At 42.5% G+C, this 20,497-nt stretch overlaps 1 protein-coding gene across 2 annotated transcripts in view; it reads right to left on the bottom strand.

Annotated features, from left to right (window-relative positions):
• Positions 1-20,497, bottom strand: part of ITGA9 (integrin subunit alpha 9) — a 351,949-nt gene that overhangs the window by 37,942 nt on the left and 293,510 nt on the right. The gene's annotated exons all lie outside the window — the stretch shown is intronic.

Genomic DNA, 20,497 nt, shown 5'->3' with positions numbered 1-20,497 from the left:
TTGGCATCCACTGCATTGAGCCATACAGGAGCTTATATGCCCTGGGAACCCTTGCTGAGTTACCTGATTTTGCTTCTGACAGCTTTTGAAAGTCCAGTGGAAAAACAATGCTGAGCAACAGCAACATTAAAAAAAGATCAAAACAACAGTACATAGTCTTCCATGTTGGTTTCTTTAAGAACAATACTATTTTTGATGCCTAAACTGGGGAAATGTTGAAAAAAACAAAGCCTTCTTTATATATCATCATATCACACTGTGTGTAGTTGAAGCTTTGACATGACTTAAGGTCAAGTTGCAAAATTAATCGTTAGTAATTCATAATTTAGGATTGTGTTTACAATCTGATTTCTAACCAGAATCATCTACTTAAACTACACTCTCCTATCTTTAATGCCTTTGAGTAAAATATAGTGTGTTTACACTGATTCAAGAATGTTTCAGCTTCTCATTCATGGTAGGGAGCAAGGTCTAGTTTAAAGTTTTTACATGGAAACTTCTAACTTAAGCTAACAATGCTAATCTTTGAACAATGAACTTTAAAACAAGATCTCCAAATTTAATCTCTATTTTATCTTTGGTCTGAACACATATGCCAGGATTTACTATATATGCCTGAAGATAAATAAGATGAAGGTTTATTTCCTCAAATTAACTCTTAGAAAATAGAGTGTTGCCTTTAAAAGTCTCTCATAGTTTGGGGACTTACTGTTCTTTAAAATGCACTGCATTTTGTTTGTTTGTTTTTGGCTGCGCCTCTCAGCTTGTGGGGACCAGGGATTGAACCCGGGGCCACGGCAGTGAAAGCGCCAAGTCCTAACCACTGGACCACCAGGGAACTCAAGGGACTTACTGTTCTTTAAAACAGTAAGTAATGTGGTACTCTCTCAATTGCTTTATTCGAACCACAAAATCTGGGAGGACACACCAGTCTGAAATGGTCTCAATCAGTGTTGGTTTTGGATGCTTTTCGAGGTCACTAGAAGAATTAATGGGAAGGAGGCAATGAGATTTAACATAGATGTGGTGATTATTCCTGGGGTGCAACTGTAAGTTGTGATAAATATTTTAAAGCTCATTTTTGGAAAGCAAAACATCGGCTGATTATGTCGTGAGAATCAAGAACAATCACTTCTAAGACAGATGAGAAAAACAACTGCTGTAATGTTATGCAAATGGGTATTTGTGTCTTACAATAAAATTTCAGCATCAAACATGGATTCAAAATGTTCCGCATTTCAAATAAATTAGATGAATTGAAGATGATATGCTTTGGAATACTGTCAACTAAAAAAGTGGCTTTAATAATGCTATCCATTGATCTCAAAAGATGCACATCTGCATAAAATCATTTTGTGAAATGTGTGAATAAAAACAGTAATATAAATTAATGTAGTATTCTTGTATAATTTTAAGTGTGCGACTACATGATTAGGTTAAGTATTACAAGTAGGTATTTACTTTTCTAATTTTTTTAAAAATTGAGGTTAAAATTTACATTCCCTAAAAATGCCCAGATCTTAAGGGTATAATCTGATGAATTTTGACAAATGAAATCACCCACATAACCACCACCCCAGTGAAGGGACAGAGCACGTCCATCCCTCCAGAAAGTTTCCCCTGGCCCTTTTCCAGTCAATTCCCATCCCCAGCCCAAAAGCAATCACAGCTCTGATTCCTGTCAAGTTGGCCAAAAATCTGTTAAATTTACCTCTTTAGCAAAGTGGTGGATTGTGTTCTTTGGGGGTTGCCCTCTATTTGGGCATATATGGCACCTCACAGATAGAAAACATTTTGTTCACTGAACATTTGAGAACTTGAATGTGTGTGCTCATGTTAATTCCAATCATATTTCACTCAGAAGCATGTGGGTCTCCACTTTTCCTGTTTGTCTTCTGGAGTGGACATTTGCTGAAAAGCCGCTGGAGAAACAGTCCTTCTGCAGCCCTGTGGGATTCATGTTCTTCTGTGGAGATGACCAGGCCTGGACCCCCAAACACATTTGGTCTGGGTTGAGAGAGATGGAACTCTGAGTCTTGCAGGATGCATCCGTTCCTAATTAAAATCAGGGATGGGGCAGAGCTCCTCCTGGCTCTGCAGTGGGCGATTTGGGTTTCCAAGCAGGGAGGGGAAGTGTAGGAGCAGAGTCCCAACCCAGCCAGGTTCACTGTCATGCCCACAGGACACCAGCACCTTGGGGGAGGGTGCTGGGAACCACAGGGAGAGGTGGGAGGAGCAACCGGTGCCAACACGTGGGGCACAGACACACCTTGGAGCTCCATCTTCCTCTTTTCCCCTAGTGTCTTAGGGGCCTGTGAACAGAGTGATGACAGGGACGTGATGTGATCTGATGTGACATCTGATCTGCCTCAGGGGAATCTGGAGGAGGGAAGTGGAGGCTGAGTCTGTGGTGAATGAAAGTCTCAGCCAGTCATGCTCCCGACTGTGGTTACATGGGAATCACTTCAATCAGGGAAAACAACGTTTTTCCGGGAGGTTCAGGGTGGTCCTCTCTCAAAGGAGGCCGAAGGTTGCTCCGTGCTGCATGGGTCTGGTTCAGACCAGCTAATCTGGTTGTAGACGCTCCCTCAGCTAAAATGAGCAACTTGGTCCCTGACCAGGGTCATGAGGGCAAGGGATTGTTCTGTGTGCATGGATAGAACGTGTGTGATGGACACAACGGTACCCGACACTTGTGCAGCCCTTACTGAGCACCCCTGTGAGGCGAGTGCTATTACTGTCAGCATTTTACAGATGGGGAAGCTGAGAGGCAGGGGGGCCAGGTCTCCCAGGGGGCAGGCAGCAGAGTTGGGCTGCAGCGCAGGTCATCCAGCTCCAGAAACCTGTTTGCAACCACTTCCCTGCCTCTTAGGTCCAGAGGCTGAGGATGGGGCTGGGGTAGGAGTCATGGAGGGGTGGGGGGTGGAGGTGGAGGTGGAGGGAAACCATCCCTTCCTGTTCTTACCCCAGTCAAAGGGAAGGAACCATGAGCCTACAAGCCCAGGAATCCCAAAGTCCTCCACCCTGACCCACTTCTGCTCCATGGGAGATAAAGTGCCTGCTGGCTGGGAGGCCAGGCCACTCCATGCTGTCTCAGGCTGGAAGGGAAACAGAGCATCCTGGAATGTTGTTTCTGGAAGGCAGCTCCAAGATCATACGGTCCCATGGCCTCGGCTGACAGTAAGGAACCAGAGGCCCTGAGTTCCATGACTCGTCCAAGGTCACGTGATTGGTTGGTGGCAGCAAGCGGCACCCAGTGAAGGAATCCTGGGGCACAGGTGGCCTTGATGAACTTGACGGTCCTGGGCTCCTAACAGCTGATGCAGTTCAGGTCTCTGGGGCCTCAGTTTCCCCACTTGTGAAATTAGGATGGTGGCCTACGTGATCACTAAGGTTGTCCTCAGTTGCTAATTATGCCCCTTGAGGATTCTCCTGCATTTTCATTAGAGCGGGGGTCACCTAATCTCCTGCTACATAGATAAGCAATTACTGAGCACCCACCCCCCACAACTGGGTTCTAACCACCCCGTCTGGTGGTAAAATCATCAAGGAGATGCAAGGTTTTCTTCTTGCAGACAATCCAAGCACTATGGCACTCATATCCAACAGCTTCATTTCCGTGGCTGGCCAGGGACTCTGCGGCCACTGCCCCCTGCTCATCCCTGTCCACCCACTTCTCATCTATTTTCCAGACTCTCTGAGTCCAAATGCTTCCCATGACACGGCTGCTCATCTTCCAGGACCTCTGGGGGCTGGAATAGGCCGTATCTACTGGAATGTGAATAAAAGAACTTTACCAAACACACAAAAAAGGACAAGAGGATACAGGACACAGTGTTAAGGCTGAATTTGGCAAATGCAGCTATTGAGAGTTTGCTGTTGCCATTTGGCCTCCGCCTCTCCCCTCATCCTGACCCCAAAGAAAACATTGTGCAAGTTGAAACCAAGAACTGGTGGTGATTTGGGAAATTGTGGGGAGCCCAAGAGAATGGGGACATCACTTGGTGGCAGAGTCCGGGTCAGCCTGGGTCAGAGGAACCTTCATAGTCAGAAGTCTTCAAGGGCCCAGGCCTATCCGAGGATGAAGTGTCCTCAGTGCACTCCAGGTAGCCTGGCAAAGCCTCATTCATGAAATACTGGGTTTAAAGTATGAACTGGGGCTGATTCATGGGTAAAATACTGAAAAAGGGAATTAACTCTCTGGGTCGAATTTATCATTACCTGCCACCAGGTGGAAAAGGACCTCTAGAGCTTTTACTAAAGACTCTCTAGGGTGTGGTGGTCTGATAAAGGGGTTGTAAGAAACGGCATTTCCTGTGGCCTCTACTGAGGGGCCACATGTTGTGGCCTCAAAAGAGGGGTCTGTACAAGGTACTTATTGCTGTCGGCTGACCTAGAGTGAGAGAGAGGACACAGGTCTCTCCCAGGTTCCCAGAACACAGTAGCCTTAATAGAGTCCCTGTCCCTGGGCCTGAGGGACAGGAAAGTCCTCCAATGTGTTTTCTAAGTCTCTTGCTCCAAGCACATCACCCTGGAAACCAATTCCAGCTGCTTAAGGCCCCATCTCTACGCAGATATAAATGGGAAAAATACTAGCTAACACTGGGTGCTATTCTAAGAGCTATGGGATACACTGAATCCTTATAACACCCACTCACAGAGGGTACTATTATCAGTAAGTGACATATAATTTATTATCTAAATGGGGATATTTTTGAGAATGAAGTCGGGGAGTCAGACAGACAGAATAGCAAGACAGAGACATAGATCAGGTATGAGCCAGGCACACTGGGACATCTGGTCTCCTGAAGTTTCACCCCCATTTTACAGATGAGAAAACCGAGGCCCAGAGAGGTTAAGGAACCTGTTATGTACCTGTCAGCTTTGACTGTGGAAGGAGTACCATCTCCAAAGTCTCCACCACGAAGCTCCCTGTCCAGCCCCACCTTCCTTGCACACAGGATGCACAGCCTCTGTTCCATCATCTCATGGTTTATCCTTTCACAGCCCTCAGAGCAGGGCTCCTATTGTAGATTGTCAATCTACAAATTTCTCTCTCAGCCAACAAGTCAGTCTCTGTCATGAACTGCATCCCTGACTCAGAGGAGGTGGCATTGCAGGTGAATTCTGGAGGAAAAGAGAACCTCTAGAGAGTAAAGGGAGCAGGGGAAGGGAATTCCAGGCAGAGGAGAACAGCATGTGCAAAGGCATGGAGGTGCAAACAGTAGGCTTGAGTCTAGAGAGCCTGGGAGTTCAACGTGGTCAAGCATTGGATGAATGTTGGGGAGTAGTGGCCAGAAATGAGGCAGGTGAGGTGAGCCTGGACACAGAGGAGCGCCTTGTAGGCAAATCACAGAGGTAGGAAGTTATCCAGAAGGTGGATTAACATGTCTCAAAATTAAGGAACCACTTTTCCTTAATTATTGGTATTATTGGTATATTTTTGGTGTTATTGGTATATTTGGTATATTTATTATTTTTGGTATTACTGGTATTTTTTTTTTTTTTTTTGCGATATGCGGGCCTCTCACTGTTGTGGCCTCTCCCGTTGCGGAGCACAGGCTCCGGACGCGCAGGCTCAGCGGCCATGGCTCACGGGCCCAGCCGCTCCGCAGCATGTGGGATCTTCCAGGACCGGGGCATGAATCCGTGTCCCCTGCATCGGCAGGCGGACTCTCAACCACTGCGCCACCAGGGAAGCCCTACTGGTATATTTTTAACAGGCTAAAGCATGGATGTCCCCTTTCTACCAGCATCAGCCTCATTCCTTAACCATATTCCAGCTGGCTGGGTTCTAGGGATGGGAAGGGTCACCAAAGTGTCCCTGGCTTGATGCTTCCTGGACATAGTACATAGGAAATAAAAGAGAAATGGAAGATTAAATTAACAGAGGAATAAACTCAGTGACAACAGTTCTGCCCAGGAGCGAATCCTTGCGTCTCCACCAACGTGGGTCTTGGGTAAAGTCTGGTCTAGAAACTATGTTTGTTGGAATGACCTGGATTAAAGGGGGGCATAGGTTCATTTTTTAATAACATGTGTTTCATGTTAACTCACATTTATCTGTTAATCGTTGACTTTCTGTTCTCTGTTACATCCCTGGGCCACTTTTCCATATCATGTGACACCGATCACAGCTGATGGCAACTGGGTAAACATGACCCGTCCCCTGACGGGTCCACCTGCTCCTCTGAATTCACACGCCCCTTGAGCTTAAAAAAACCCAGAGAATGTTTTGAATGCCTACTTTGCTAATTCAATTACCTACTGCCTACTCTTGGAACCACGGTATCTGAAGATAATAAGTTCCCTTTCTGCCACGGGAGGCTGAACGTTGACCACAATGGCTTTGCGGATATTAATTTTAGGACTCCAATGTTTGAAATAAATATAGCCCTCATAAAAGGGTCAAGAAATGACACCAACTGGTTACTTAGGCCGATATAAGATGTTTACTACTAGAAAGAGAAATAAGAGCTACATATTTTCCATTCAGCAAAACGTAAACTGTGATAGTTTTTTTTACAGTCTTAAAGAACCCTTTTTATTATCTTTTATGTTAAATCATATTGCTATGATTTTCTTGATATTGCCGAAAGAACAGTGAAAGATGACAACATTTTAATAATAAATCCTAAGAAAAATACTTTTATGTATCACCGTTCATTTCAAGACTGTATAATGCAGACCCAGAATAACCTAGAAGGGTTGGGTGCTCAAAGTCTCCATTTATTCACTCTGATTTCTTCAACCGCAAAGACATTATAAAAACAGTGATAACCATCTTGGGTAGTTCCTTATAATGGATATGCCCAGTTCTATGTTACCTATGTATTTGAAAGGTTGAGAACACAATTTGTGTGTGTGCACATCATTTAAAGGTAGGAGTTGTCAAAGGCATCCTTTGGTAGACCTCTCTCAAGAGTTATGAATTCTTTTGCTTTGTGAAAAGGGTCCCCTTGCTTATCAGTTTGGCAAGTTCTGATTTTCTGATATTTACTTCTGTGTGTAGCTACAGACTTCAATGTGTTCCTACAAATAGACAAAAAGGAGAAGTATTTTGATGATCACAACAATACAAGGTAAGTTAATATGAGGTTCTAGCTTTGGACAGGCCCTCCAAGCCTCACTCCGCAAATAAAGAGCTGAATTCTGGTTTTGAACTGAAATGTGTAAATGAGAGCACAGAACAGCCGTCCATAAATAAGAGCCCGTTGACAAACCTGCAGAGTTGGAAATGGAGCAGAAGGAGCAAGAAATGTAACAATGACCTAGTGCCTTTTAATTTCTAGAAAGGGAAAGACAGCAACTCAAAAAAGCCTGAAAAGACCATAACTTCAACTCCAGATGTCCTTTCTCTTTCTAGCTGAAAAGTTATCTTCTAAATGAAAGACTTGCCTCCCCAACCCCCTTCCCCATCCCTTAAGGCCATCAACACTGGGAAAAATTGCATTTGATCTGAAAGGTCAGTGTGTTACTGAGACCAAAACTGAAACAGGAAATAAAGGGGCAAAGCCTCAAAACCAACATTCCAGAGGAAAGAGAGAGCACGATCCATCGTACAATTTTGTCCTCTGTATGAATATGCTATTATTTCATAAAAGATATCACTTCTTATCATAAAAGGCAATGATTTTTTCCCACCAGCTCTAGGGTTTGGCTAAAATAATGGTGTTCCTCCCCATCCCCCACACCCTTTTCCTCTGGGTGTCACAGGCCAACATGCTGAAAAGTCAAGAGTGCAGGCCACCACCAGGCTGCCCAGTAAAACAGCGTTCATTTACATTTTATCAGAGAAACCCAAGTCTCCCCCACCCCACCCCGGCCCCGCCCCACGAGGCCCATTTCAAAGCACGGGGATGGCCTTTTACTGGAGTTTAAGTGATATAGATGGGATGTAGTTTCAGAGAAGCAGTGACACCAAAGAATTTCCAGATGTGGTCAGATTCTCTTTAGCAAAAAAGAGAGACATAAGAATGTTATCTGAGTACTTGATGTGCATGCCAAAAATACTTTCCTTCCACAGATAATGAAACATTTTGGAAGCAGAATGGTTTGTTGATTTGAATATTAAATGAGTCAGTAGCCCTGATGTGGGACATAACACAGTCCCCGGAATTGTATTGGCTTATTTAAGCTCCGGTTCTAACTCTTGGACCCATCTTATAGTGAAGAGTGAAGCTCATACCCATCTTACGTTAAAGGATAAAGCAACACACCTATGGAATCGCTGAGTTATCTCTGCATTTATTAGATGCATCACTTTATTATTCCTCTTTTACCAAAAGGTAAATAACAGTCATTTTCTGGATGCTATGTTTCAGGTATAAGCATCTGTCTAACCTCTTACACTGGTTTTCTGAGGGGATACGCATCAGAGCAGTGAAAAGAGAATCCTAGATGTCACTCATTGAATCTAAAGCTTTATTAAGACTTCGTGAGAGTCCTGAAACATGCTTTCGGTCATATGTTTAGGAGAAGTTAAGTGGAGTTAGCACCCTGACAGCTGGGGAGATAATGACTTCTCAGTATCTAACAAGGCTGAGAAAGTTCCTTTTGGTCAGAAGAGGCTTGGTGGGTCTATCAGAAAGGAGTTTTCCTGTTTTCGTGCTTCTGATACACACACAATTAGTCCTCGGCAGGTTCAATGAGAACCATGTGTTTCTGGGCAATGGCTGATGTGTTCTGTTTATCCTCAGTGAGATTTCCTGTTATCAACTTTGCTAACAACCCATCACCCCTGCAGTGACAGGGCTATGTTGCTCTTAAGGAATGAAAAAAGGAAGAAGGAAAGTAAACTGCATAACCACCAACTTCTAAGGCCCATTTGTGTTGGGAGACCAGAGAACACAGGCGCCTCAGCATCATCACGCGCATGCTGCCACAAAGCGTTAATGCTTCTAGATGTCACAGCAGCCCTGCGCACGAGCCCCGCAACCCTGATAGGTGGAGCCCTCAGCCAGTGGGGAGCTGGTCTTACTGCCTTGATTCATTCGCTCTGTCCACAAGGGCTAAAGGGCAGTCTCTGAACCACACTGTGCACGCGCAGCCCAGGCTGGAGCTCATCACCACCTTCCAGAGGGTGCAGCTCAGGTGTAAGCTTGCCCAGAAACACACACGCTTTCTCCCTCTAGCCAAACTAAAAAATTGACCCAAGAGCCCAGGAACGTAACTCTTGCTCCAGAATTCCATCAGCCATCTCCCCTAAGTGTTTGGCTTCTGTTGAGAAAAAAAAATTACAGCCAACCTAATTCTGACCCATTTCAGGACCTGATTATTCAACTCACATTCAGACATGTGCAGAAAGAAGGAAAAATTAAAAAAATGGTTTGAGGTCATCACTGAAATCAGCAGACTTGTGTGTGTGTGTGTGTGTGTGTGTGTGAGAGAGAGAGAGAGAGAGAGAGAGAGAACGTCTTCATAATATCTCTGATCAAAATTTGTGGAGTTTAAGTTTGCTCTTCAAAGCCTTCATTTCTAATAAGTGATTCAGCCCCTTATTTCAAAGTTTTACATTTTTACTTTTTCCCATATTGAAATTAAAGCAACCTCTGTTGTGGGTGAAGGGAAATTGTCAAAACATGTCTACTCAGGGATTGAAATTCAGTGCACATTTTCTGAGTTCCTGGAACGTATGAGGTGCTCATTAGATGTGCAGCAGGGTGTGTAGGTGTCTAAGGACACACACCCTATCCTAACGCCCAGAGAAATATTTGTGATGGTGATACTGACAGAGTGGGAGTAGCCAATGCTTTCATTTATTTGAGCACATACTGCATATAGTGCATATGTGCATAGAGTCCGGGCACCAAACACTAGGGATGCACAGAAAACAAGGCAGCTGTGACCTTTACTTCCATGGTGTTTTTAGTCTTCTGGAAGGAGACAGACAATTAAAAACAGTAATTTCAGATAGTGGTGAGTGCTATGAAGAAAACAGCACACAGGGTAATGGGACAGAAAGTTGATAGGAGGTTTGCAACTTTAGCTAAGGTGGTCAGGGTAGACCTTCCTGGAAAGGTGAACTTTGGGCTCAGATCTGCATTATGAGAAGGAACCAGCCATGCAAATATTTGGGGGAAGAGTGTTCTCAGCAGAGGCAGGTGCAAAGGCCCTGAGGCAGGAGGATCTGGGAAGGCATCTGGGAGGGCTTGAGGGAAGAAAGGATGTGTGAATTGGGTCTGGAGGAATGAGTGGGCTTTCCACAGCCAGAGGGAAGGGAAGGGAGAAGCATTAGTAAGGTCAGGAGGCCCAGGGAAGTGCATGGTGGGTGGGTCAGCAGCCTTCGTGGTCCAGAGTGGCTGGAAGACAGGGTCAGGGGTGAGGTTAGGGGCAGAGGAGGTTGCAGAACATGGCCTGGAAAGGTGGGAGGATCATGCAGAGTTTTGGACCTCATGGTTTTGGCCACTAAGATCTCCTTGTTGATCTTTTTACAGAGAACCTCAGGGTGTCTCTGAGAGCTACACTGGGGAATTATTAGGAGTAGAAAGCACATTTTCAAATGGTAAATCAGGTCCTCCCTGCCAGAGTAATAACCGTTTGTGATGAGGAGAGCTTGGATAAAAAGGCATAGTACTTGGGGCTCAGTTTTGTTTTGTTTAAGTAAATTTGTTTTGTTTTATTTTTGGCTGTGTTGGGTCTTTGTTGCTACGTGTGGGCTTTCTCTAGTTGCGGTGAGTGGGGGCTACTCTTCGTTGCGGCGCGCAGGCTTCTCATTGCCATGGCTTCTCTTGTTGCGGAGCATGGGTTCTAGGCACGCAGGCTTCAGTAGTTGTGGCTCGTGGGCTCTAGAGTGCAGGCTCAGTAGTTGTGGTGCCCAGGCTTAGTTGCTCCATGGCATGTGGGATCTTCCCGGGCCAGGGCTCGAACCCGTGTCCCCTGCATTGGCAGGCGCATTCTTAACCACTATGCCACCAGGGAGGGGCTCAGTTTTGAATTTTTATTTATTTAGATACTAAGAGAACAAAGAGAATGGCTTAGGATGGGAAAAAGAGAACTAAAGGAACTGTGATATTTTGGGGAAGAGAAGTGGGAAGAATGACTAAGTAACAGCTCAACTTCTCCACAGAGGGAGCTAGGCAACTGTTTTCCATTTTAACTCAGAAAAGGTCGGGAAATTAGAGCATGATGAACTGAAGATAGCCATAAAAAATGGGATTCAAGGCATATCAGAATGGCTTAACCTGGAGAACCTGCTGGAAGCACGGTTCTGTTGTACTGGGGAGATGTCTCACGGCAGAGGGTTGGATCCCATAGAACCCCACCCCCACCCCATCCACCCCAGGGCTGGAAATCCATCTGCCCCTATTGGAGAAGGGTTTCTTCCCCTCCCCGCTTATCTTCTCATCACATAAGCTGTATTATTAACAGTTAACTTTACATGACAGCATTTAAGTTACAGGATATCAGGGAAAAGAATGAATATCACCCAAACACTTGGCATCCTAAGGAGGGTTTCTAAGCCTTGAATTCTTGTTTGCAGGAACCTCCCAACCAGGATGAGTGGTGATTTGGTTTAGGGTGAGCCCTCGAATTTCTACAGAAAAAACAGAATGAAGGAGAGGAAGAAATTTCTACAGAAAAAACTGAGAGTGAAGGGGCTTGTGTCTCAGAAGACAAACTTACAGTTACCAAAGGGGAAAGGGGGGTAGGGGGAAGAATAAATTAGGAGGCTGGGATTAACATACATACACTACTATGTATAAAATAGATAACTAACAAGGACCTACTGTATAGCACAGGGAAGTCTACACAATATTCTGTAATAATCTATAAGGGAAAAGAATCTGAAAAAGAACATACATACATATACATATATATATATATATATATGTATATATATACGTATATATATATGAAACTGAATCCTTGTGCCGAACACCAGAAACTTACATGATATTATAAATCAACTACACTTCAATTAAAAAAAAAAAAAAAGCATGTGTTCACCAAGAGGGAAAGTAGTAGACACTGGAAAAAAAAAAGTGAGTTTGCTTTGGGTTATTTGCTGGGTTGCTTTAAAGTGTCAGGCTTGGCTTATGTACAGGTTATGTCTTGGCCTCCAGCACGCCTGCTGCAGGGAGATTTCTTGTTGCAACTACCCTCCAAACATAACTAAGTCATAAAACCCAGGACCCTCCTCATGCAAAATGTGCCTTAACAGCCAGCCAGCTTCAAAAATCAGTGTTACTGTCAACTGCTGTGGCCAGCGAGATAAGTGATTCACTCTGGGAAGAGAGCTCCCCCAGAGTGAGTGCTGACGAGTACACACAAAGAGACTCCTGGTTTCCAGTTTGGACTCGGACACCACCACGCAGGGGCAGCATGCGGGGTTGGAATTGCAAAGGAGAGAAACCAAGTAGCGCCAAAATCAAGGAAAGAGAATTATCAGAAAACACAGACTTGGCAAGGCCTTATGAACAAAGAAGATCACCTTACAAACTCCTGCGACAACTTGGGTCCTCCCCCACCCCAACCCTGAATGAAGGTCTCAGAAAGACCTGCTCTGACATCTCTATTTAAAATCAGAAACTTCCCCACTCTCACCCCCTTGCCTCCTTTATTTTTTTCCAAAGCATTTCGTATTATGTAATGTACTATACATTTTACTTATTTATTACTTGCCTCTACCAGAATGTAAGCTACGCGAGGGCTGGAAATTATTATTTTTTGTCTGTTTTGTTCCCCATAGTAACCTAGTGCTTGCCATAGGGTGCATGCAAAGCATTTGCTGAATAAATGAAGGTGTGGATTAAACCACCCCCCAACCCCCCAACAGCCTTTCGTGGCAAGGACTGTCGTCACCATTTTATAGATGAGGAAAGGGAAGCTCGGAGAGAATTAAGTAACATGCTTTAGACCACAGCTTAATGTGCAAAGGAATCACTGGGGATCTTGTTAAAACACAGATTCTAATTCACCAAGTCTGGGTGGCACCTGAGATTCTACCTTTCTCCATTTCTCACTTCCCGGTGATGCTATGGCTGCTGGACAGCTACAAGTCCAGACAAAACGGTGTTATGAGGCCTTGCAGGGGCTGTACAGTTTAGTGGTCAAGAGCAGACATCAACCTAGCTATTTACTGACCCTGTGACCTTGGCCATCCCTTTTGTCTTTGCCTCTGTTTCCTCATCAAACTATCATGAATATTAAAAGAATTTGTCCAGGTAAAGTATTTAGTACAGTTCCTCATCTATAGTAAATTCTTAATAAAAATTTATGATCATTATTATTGTTGTTATTAATATTATTACTACTACTTTTTTAGCCTAAACCTAACAGCTCCTTCTCAGAATACTAATGGAGTATTATTATTTTCTACTTCACCAACATAGGAAAAGCCTACATTTAAGCTGAGAACAATGACCACTCACATCTACTATCAAAAAGTTAGAAAATTCTACTATATATACTATGTGAGAATTCTGAGGCAGGATCTGAAAAGTGGAATTGTTGGTATTCGTATTTTAAATTCTGATAGTTACTGTCAAATTGCCCTTCACACCAACAGTATTTGGGAGTGCCCATTTGCCCTCATCTTAACCAACAATGGATATTAAGAATCTTTTAAATTTTTGCCAGTTTAATGGGGGGAAAGACCTCATTTTCATTTGAGTTTGCATTGCTCTGATACTGGTGAGGCTAATGTTTATTTGCCATTAAATTTTTTTATATGTTTGTCATTAAAATTTCTTCTGTGAATTTCCCGTTCCTATCCCTTCACCCATTTTTATAATTTTTGGCATTTTCCTTATTGATTTGTAGAAGTTATTTATATATTATTTGTCTGTGAACTATGTTGCCAGTATATTCTCCCAACTATCTTTTAGTTTTGTTTATGATGTATTTTGATCACACAAGATTTTGGTAATTGTATAGATTTAAATTTGTCAGCCTTCTCTTATGGGTTCTAGAATTTATGACTTGCTTATGAAGAAGAGCTTTCCCATCTAAAGATTATGAAAATATTCAGCACTTTCTACTAATACTTCTTCTTCTTCTTTACATATAATTTTTTCATCCATCTATTTTTTTCTAAGTGAGGTACAGGTTTTCCGTAATTTCTTCCCAAATGGATAGACAATTTTCTTCATTTATTGTGAAGGAGTTTATACACCTCAATTGTTTGGGGTGATTATTTCATCAGATATTTCTTCTGCTCCCTCTTCTCTATCCTCTCCTCTGGAACTCTAAATATGTGTATTTTGTTATGCTTTATGGTGTCCCCAGGTCTCTGAGGTTTTACTTGTTTTTCTTTACAGTTGACCCTTCTTACCCACAGGTTCTGCATCTGTGGATCCAATCAACCACAGATCGAAAATATTTGGGAAAAAAAATTCCAGAAAGTTCCAAAAAGCAAAGCTTGAATTTGTTGCCTTCCAGCAACTATTTATGTAGCATTTACATTGTATTTACAACTATTTATTACATAGCATTTACTTTGTATTAGTTATTATAAATAACCTAGAGATTATTTAAAGAATATGGTAGGAAGTGTGTAGGTTATAGGCAAATACTATGCCATTTTATATAAGGGACTTGAGCATCCACAGAGTTTGGTATCCATAGGGCAGTCCTGGAATCAATCCTCCACAGATACTGAGGGATGGCTGTATTCTCTTTTCTTTCAGTTCTTTTTTGGTTTTGCTTGTTTGTTTACTGACTTGCCAGGACTATTCTGTGGAGCCTGTTTCTCATGAAGTGTGTAGCCTCTAATGTCTCTGCTCAGTAGTTTTTTCTACACTTGTTTTTATTTTTATTTTTTTTTTTTGCGGTACGCGGGCCTCTCACTGTTGTGGCCTCTCCGATTGCGGAGCACAGGCTCCGGACGCGCAGGCTCAGAGGCCATGGCTCACGGGCCCAGCCGCTCTGTGGCATGTGGGATCTTCCCAGACCGGGGCACGAACCCGTGTCCCCTGCATCGGCAGGCGGACTCTCAACCACTGCGCCACCAGGGAAGCCCTACACTTGTTTTTATTTTTAAACCTGGTTTCCTAGAGGTTGTCCTGGATCAGTATAGCTTAATGATCAGTCAATGTTTGGTCAGAGGCTGCACAGAAATACCTTGATCCAGTAAGGCTTCCACCCTTAGCCGATAGACCTGTGTGTGGCTTGGGGAATGCATTCAAAGGTCAGGCAGTTTATAAGTGTGCCCAAGCTTTTACTTGTGGCATTCACAAAGCCTCATATTGAGTCAATTGATTCTCTTGGATTTTCTAGGGAGACAATAACGTTGTTTGCAATAGGGATACTTTGGTTTCTTTCTTGACAATAAAGGTTATTCATTTCTTTTTATTCCTATAACATCCAACACTGCTAAACTGGAGAGACAAAAGCAGGAACTCATGCCTCCACTCCACAGGTGGGACAGCTCCTAATGTTCCAGCATCAGGTTGGAGTTTTCTATAGGTTCTGATAGGGGACCTTTGTCAAGCTGAGGAAGTTCCCTTCCATGCCTTCCTTACTAGAAGTTAAAAAAAAAAAAAAGTGGATGTTAAATTTAATTTTTGACTTTTTAGAAGCCCTCATCAAGACAACCATCTGGTTATATCATCTTTCATCCCTTAACTATTAATAGAATGAATAATGTTAATTTCTTTATGGAGAATCAGCCTAGCATTCCTGGATTACATCCTTCTTTACTCAGGATAGATTCTTCTAAAAGGAATTGATTTGCAAACATTTATTTAGAATTTTTGTATCTGTTTTCAAAGTGAGTTGGCCTGCAGTTTCCTTTCTTGTGTTGGTGCCCATTCTCCATTTCTAGTTTTGGAATAATGGTTATGTTAGTATTCTAGAATGAGCTGTTCCATCTTTTTCTACTCTCTCGAACAGCTTATATAACAAAGAAACTATCTGTTCCTCGAAAGCTTGGTAGAGCTTACCTAAATAGCTACCTGGGTCTTGTGCTTTTTCAAGGCACAAGTCTTTGACTACACTTCATTTTTCTTTAATTATATAAGTTTCAGGTGTACAGCATTATAATCTGATGTCTGTATACTACTCATATTTTTTCCTGAGGTAATTGGTCTAGTTGGATTTTTTACCTCATAACACTTCTTTTAGGCTTTTTATATTTGTGGGCATTATATTGTGAAAATAATATCTTATAATTTAAAAATCTTCTCCATGTGAGTGTAGTTCTTTGATCATTTCTAGGGTTGTTTTTTGCCATTACCACTCTTTTTCATTTCCTGATCAAATCTGCTGTAGGTTCATCTATTTTACTGGACAAAAGAAAGCCCCCGTTTTTAGTTTTATTGATGTAGGATACTTTTGATCTTTTTCCATTTCACGACTTTTGCTTTATCTTCAATGATATCTTCACTTTACTTTCTTATAGTTGAATTTATTTTATTGTCATTTTACTAGCTCTTGCTGTCAATTTAGGTCACTTATTTTCAGTCTTTCCTGTTTTCTGTATATGAGTAGTGACATTTTCTTCTGTGTGGGTTTTGTCTACAACCATTAGTTTTGATATGAACAAGCTTTCACTGTCTTTCATTTCTAATTTGTTTATCCCTTCCTCTTTGATTTCTTTTTTATCTAAAAAGTAAATTAAGATGGTGTTTAAAAATTCCCAAGTAGTTCTGTTTTTGGTTGGTTGTTTGGCTAAACTTTTGTTGTCAACTTCCAAGTTTATTGCATTGTGGTCTGAGAATGTGGCTTGTATTACTTTTACTTTTGAAATTCTATTGGGATTTGCTTTTGTGGTGCAATACGTGGGTAATTTGTGAATGTTCACATATGTTTGAAAAGAATGTGCATTCCCTTATTTACATACTAGGAACTCTACTAATTGCTCCATATACATTAACTTCTTCCATCCTCACCATGTGAAGTAGATAGTCCATTTCACAGGAGGAAAATAAGCTTGGAGAATTTAGGTGACTTCCTCAAGGTTACCAAAAGCTGGTAAGCAGGCAAATACTAATGAAACCCACACATTCTGACTCATTTTGGTTTTTCTCTCTCTAAGAGATCACAATTGTTAGCTGCATTATTCAAATACTCATGATTTTTGAGGAAAGTGTATTAAATTTTCCTGCAGTAACTGTGAATGTGTAAATTTCTCCTTGTTTTTCTGTCAGGTATTACTTTATATGTTTTTTATAGCTATGTGATTGGTTATGTAAAAATTCATTTATATTACAAATAATCATTGGATTGTATCTTTTTTTTTTTTTTTTTTTTTTTTGCGGTACGCGAGCCTCTCACTGTTGTGGCCTCTCCCGTTGCGGAGCACAGGCTCCGGACACTCAGGCTCAGTGGCCATGGCTCACGGGCCCAGCCACTCCACGGCATGTGGGATCTTCCTGGACCGGGGCACGAATCCGTGTCCCCTGCATCGGCAGGCGGACTCTCAACCACTGCACCACCAGGGAAGCCCTGGATTGTATCTTTAATCATTCTGGAATACATTTTTGGGCCCTGTTTAACAATTTTTTGCTTCAATTCTATTTTGTTTGTTATTAATATTCTTATGCCTGTTTTCTTTTTGTTAGCATTTGCCTTTTTTTTTTTGAATGCCTTACATTATGGGTCATTTTTAAAGGTGTGTCTCTTACAAGTAACTTATGCCTGGGTCAAAAAAAAACCACATCCGAAAGTCTGTCTTTCACTAAGGCATTTAATTCATTCTCAGTTATTCTGATTATTGATATATTTGGATTTATTCTTGTCATCTCATATATATATACAGGTAAAAACTTTGTTTCTCCTTCACCTGCTTATTCATGAGTTCTTTCTTTTTAAGTGCTTCTTATTCTTTAGTGGTTTGGATGTCCTACATTGCTTTTATTCTTCTAAGTTGCCATTAAAATTTTTGCATGTTTAAACTTTACTTTTATCAAAGCCTTGAGTTAATTGGTACACAAACTTTTCCCCCAAACAAGACAAGAATTTTGGCTTGCTTTCACTTCCATCTTGCCAGCCTCCTAACTCTTATATTGAGAGCATTTGGATCTTCATTCCAGATTGTTAAAAGTTTAACTGGCCTTTTTTGGGTCTTTTTGTACTACATTCTTGAGAAATCCCTCAAGTTTCCAGTCCACTACTTTACTCTTTTATATCCATTCTACTACACAGCTAATATACTAAGGTTTTTATTCGAATGATCAAAATTTTAAATTTACAAAACTCTTGTTTATTCTATTTCATGCGAATACTGTCTTTTTGCATCTCTCTGAAGACATCAGTCTTGTTCATCCTAAAATCTTCTTCTGTTTGCCTCGTTAATATACCCTCTGGTGTTAGTAATTCTTTTGATAGCAGTTGGTGCCTCACTGTCCTGGGGTAGATGCTAAGTGGGTGATTCTTGGTGGTCTGCTCATCTTCTGTCTGTTCTGTTGACTGAGTCTGCCTCTGGTGACTGGGGAGTGGGCAGTGCGCCCAGGAGGGGTGTGCACAGTAGTACAGGGGGAAGTAGATCTGACTACAAACCCAGCTCTATTACTTACTAGCTGTGTGATGTTGGGCAAGTCTTTGAGTTCTGGTTCCTTAACTTGGGATAATGACCTTACCTTATGGAGCTGCTGTGTGGATTAAATTGAACAGCACATAAAAAAAGCCACTAAAGCCTCAGGACAGCACTAAGTGGTATTCATTTTTTGTCAGTTATTCAGGAGAAATTTTTTCACTCTTTAGCCTTTGATCAAATGTGATCAATTTGATGGTCCCAACACCGCTTTCATTAAGCAGATCTGTCTTCCCTAGATCATCCTTGGGGAAAACAATTCAGTCCTCCATTTCTAAGTTTAAGCTACTGTGTGGTCACTGATATATCAGGTGCATCTTTTCTTCATAGGGATATGGAGATCCTCATCACAAATTAATTAAGGTTCCAGTATCAACTGACTCATTTTGGCAGAAATTAGATCATGGGCATCCCTGTCTGGTGCACACGCACTGGCGGGGGGGAGGGGGGAGGTTACAATTTACTAAGATATAAGTCTTGCTACCAACTTGGATATTCTAATGAATACTGGTATTGATATTATATTGATATCAATATCCTAATGGTACCCTATGGCAAAGTTATTGATGTGTCTCCTTGGAATATTATCCTTCATTCCCACCCAATTTTACTTCCTGGAAATCATGTCAGTTCTTTAGAATCACTGCCCAATAGTAGGGACAGAACAAACCAGAGAGGTAAGCCTTTTCAGATAGTTTTGCAGAAGGAAGAAAGAAGGGTATGGTATTCATTTCATGTTTCTTCTAGATTACTTTTAGAGTTTTTTCAAAGACCCAGGACTTTCACCTGGAATAAAGTTCCAGCCCTTCGCTCTCTGTAAGTCATTTATGACTTTTTTCTTCCTGCATATTATTAGAAGCCAAACCCCTAAGACTCCTTCTCCAGTGTCAGAAAGTTGCTCACAGACAGGTTTTCAGTGTCAACACCTGAAGCTTGAGCCCTGAGACGACCTCCCATCCTTTCCCCTGAACCTTCATCCCCTGTGAGTAAACTTAAGTTTGGAGCAGGATCCCACCCAAGTTCAAAAGGTCTTGCCTTCATGAGCCATAAAGCTTGACACATGTGCTACCTTGGCCCTCTCTTAGGCCTGCCTGTGCTCAGGGTCTCTGCTAAAAGGCCCATCTCTGCAGCAGGCCCACAACAAAGTGAGGTCGTTACATTTTCCAGGCAGGTTCCTATCAAGCTGTGTGAGAGAAGCTGTATCCTCAATCCAAACAGGAACCTTCTCTCAGAAGCAAGTGCCTATGGCTTGTCTCACACGGGTAGTCAGGCCCACAGAAGCCACTCTCCCCTGCAGCAGCCTGATCATTTGCCGGCAACGTCTACGACGTGTGCTTAGCCTTGGGGAGCAGGGCGCCTGGCCTTCCCTAATCCTAAGTCAAGAGAAATGAAGGTGCGGGTCCACGAGCAAACACAGATGATACACCTCAGAAGGAATGATGCATCCCAGAACCTCATCAACTGTCACGGGAAATGACAGTGGTTTAGCACTCCCTGTCACACTGCCAAGAAATCCATTTGCTGTACGCCCTGCAGAAGGCGCAGAGAACAGTCACCTATAAGAGGTGGGCAGAGAGAATGGAGAACCAGGTAGGGCCTCCACTGTACTCCTACACATGCTGACCACTCCCTCTGTCTGGAATGATCTCATCACGTGTTCTCCTGGTGAACATCTACACATGCCCTAAGCCCTGACTCCAAAAGCCTGCTTTGTGAAGCATTTGCTGTCCCCTCCCCAGGGTGGGGTCCATACCTCTGTACATCCCTGGGTCTGGGTGTGCCTCCATGACTGCATTTGGTATATGGCACTGCAATTACATTTCACAGATCTGCCTCCTGCTAAACTGAATTTCTGCCAGTGTTGCATGATTTATTCCTCTTAGTAGAGCCTGGAACCTCATTGGTGCTTTCTCTGCCAGTGTCTGCAGAATAAATCAAGGATGATCTAGCACTTGTGATGATTTTTATTTTATTTATTTATCTTTATCACTTCAACTATCAACATGCACTGTACCTCTTGGG

Source organism: Pseudorca crassidens, chromosome 10 (genome assembly GCF_039906515.1).
Source record: "Pseudorca crassidens isolate mPseCra1 chromosome 10, mPseCra1.hap1, whole genome shotgun sequence".
In the NCBI taxonomy this organism is placed as follows: domain Eukaryota; kingdom Metazoa; phylum Chordata; class Mammalia; order Artiodactyla; family Delphinidae; genus Pseudorca; species Pseudorca crassidens.
This window is presented reverse-complemented; position numbering and strand designations above follow the sequence as displayed.